Genomic DNA, 3,046 nt, shown 5'->3' with positions numbered 1-3,046 from the left:
CCAGAGGGTGGTTAATTTATGGAATTCACTGCCCCAGGGAGCAGTGGAAGCAGAAACTTTAAATATATTTAAGACTAAAATAGATGGTTTTTTAGCTGCCAAGGGGATAAGGGGCTACGGGGAGAGGGCAGGGATATGGACCTAGGTATGGTTAGTATAGTAAGACCTGAGTGATCTCCTGGACAAGTGTCGATCGCCTGGATTGGGGTCGGAGAGGAATTTCCCGGATTTTTTTCCCGAATTGGACCTGGGTTTTTATCCGGTTTTTTGCCTCTCCCAGGAGATCACGAGGTTTTTGGGGTGGAAAGGGGTGATAGCGGTATAAAGGGGAGGGTAGTGTCTTGTGTTCTGTGTCTTGTGTCTACTGTTTGTGGGTAAGTGTGTCTGTTTAGTGTTCAGCCATGAGCGAATGGCGGTGCGGGCTCGACGGACCTGGTGGTCTACTCTCGCACCTACTTTCTATGTTTCTATGTTTAATGCATCTCCCTCGACAGAGGAGAGCATTGTGGACCAGGTCTGGGCTGGTCCTGAAGAAGGGGACGTGGCTGAAGAAAACGGTAGTGTGCAGGGGGTGCAGAATCCTAAGGAGCTACTGGGAGTGATCACCAAAATAACGGATCAATGAAAAGTACCATCGCAGACCAAGCTGGCGGCCAGCATCGACTACCTATACTTCCATCCTCTGCAGGAACAGGTAACAAAATTGCGGAGAAGTATATGCCTCCTGTGAACTTTACTTCGTTAAAAATGCCTGTAGCAAACAATGCGATCTGGGGGTACAGTGGGACTGGCACAAAAACCCAGGAGGTCAAATTACAGAAGATTTTACAACTTCTGACAGCGGGCATATCATTGGTTGCTCGCCCAAGACGATGGTACAGAGATAACAGCAGGACTGACATTGCTCCGCAATACCCACTATGAAATCAATTGCTTGCAAGAGCACAGTAAACCTGCACTAAACCCCAAATTTGCAAGGTTGTGCGAAACAGCTGCAAAAACACCAGGGGGGGGAAATTGTTTAAACAAGTAAAAAAGCTCGACGAAGAGTTTAAAGCCGTCGGGCTCATAACAGCGTCATCAGCAACGACAGCACCCCTATGCAGCCACCAGCAGGTACCAACACTGCTGGTGAAAGCACCACGAAGGTCCTTTTTAGGCCAAGGCCCAGAGCGACCCTCATGGAAAACGTGCCAACCCCGCACTCCAGCGCCTCTTCCGCAGAAGAGGCAGAAATTGAAAAAAGGGACTACCACCGGCAACCAGGGAGGTAGGTGGATCTGGTTCCTTCCAGAACTCAAAGGTGTACGACCTGTACTAACAGGGGGAATGTTACACTTGTTTTGGGAGACATGGAGGGATCATTGTCTATACCTAAAATTTAACTGGATGGGGCAACTATTGCAGAGTATAGCGTTGCCTAATGGTCTAACTTCAGCCCCAAGACTGTTCACCAAGATATTAAAACTGACCTTGGCAATATTAGAAACAAAAACATATTGTCAAGGCATATCTTGATGATATATCAATTATGGGGAAAAACCCTAAATCAGCAGTTTTAGCTACCAAACATTGGGTGAAACTCTGGGGTCATCTCCATCCAGATAAATCTAAGTTGACGGCATCCACAACTATGGACTTTCTGGGATTTACAATTAACGTTATCCATATGTCTGTAACATTGCCAAAGAATAAAGCAGACTTGGTGGAAGCCTACAACAAAATCAATTATTACTAAATAAACCATCTATTAGACAGGAGACAAGGGTAATTGGAAAACTAGTAGCAGCATTTCCAGCTACTCAGTTTGGGCCTTGCATCATTAAAGCTCAAAAAGGGCAAAAGTGCAAGAGCAAAAACACTTTGCAGGTCACTTTGATCGACCTATGCAGTTACCAGCCAAAGCAATTCGGAGTTATAATGATGAAAGGGAATACTTGGCATAGTTCCAGCCCATCATTATTAGTAATCATCATTACTAAAAACACTGGGTATTTAGAGATGTTGGGTGCGTTTCATGGGCTAAAAGCCTACTGCTCACAATGTACCATTTGCATGCCCGCCTACAAATTGATAATGCCACAGTGGTGGCATATATTAATCATATGGGTGGAATAAGATCGATATCATGTGTCAATCTGGCCAATATAATTTGGCTATGATGTGTTAACATACATATTTGGCTATCAGCAAACTTACTACCAGGTAAGCTCAATACAGTGGCACACACCAGGTCATAAAAAATTCAATGACAGCACCGAATGGCTGTTGGACCACAAAAAAGTTGCTGATATTACCAAAAGAGGGACACCAGATATCGATCCATTTGCATCTAGACCCAATCACCAGTTACCAACATATGTCGCTTGGGAACCACACTTGGGGGCAGCAGCAATGGACGTTACTCACTTAATGCGGAATAATTGTTTACAATGTTTTCCCTCCTGCCTCATCAGTCGGATCCTAAGCAAAATACATATGGACTCAGCATCAGGTGTCTTGGAAGTACCTGATTGGCCTACACAGCCATGGATCCCTGTGGTCCCGGACATAGTCTCTGAACCATAGTCCACCATGCTAGATCCGGGCTGGCGGACAGGACCATGAGCATGATCATGGCGGCCTATCAAGAATCAACAAGGACTGGTGTAGCGTATAATACAGCTACAACCACCAACGTCCTCGGCATTCCTGTCCAGCCTTCATGTAGATGAAGGACTGAGCTGCAGCACTATAATTGCGCAGGAGTGCCCTGTCAGCTTGCTGGTGGCAGGCGCCACGACAACTCTCCATGGGATCTCACCCTCTAGTTGCCAAACCTATGAGGATTATTTATAACACTAACCCTCCTAGAGTGAGGTACTCCCAGATCTGGGAAGTCAGTGTTGTACTAACATTGCTAGGGGCACCAGCAATGTCCCTGTCCCTGGGGGAAAACTGACATTTAAAAACAGTATGCTGATAGTACTGGTCTCAGCTCTAAGGGTCCAGTTTCTACATAAACTGAGACTGGGATAAATGTTGGCATCTCCAGAAAAGATAAATT

Source organism: Amblyraja radiata, chromosome 2, assembly GCF_010909765.2.
Source record: "Amblyraja radiata isolate CabotCenter1 chromosome 2, sAmbRad1.1.pri, whole genome shotgun sequence".
NCBI lineage: Eukaryota > Metazoa > Chordata > Chondrichthyes > Rajiformes > Rajidae > Amblyraja > Amblyraja radiata.
The sequence above is the reverse complement of the archived record's forward strand: the minus strand, read 5'-3'. Positions refer to the sequence as shown.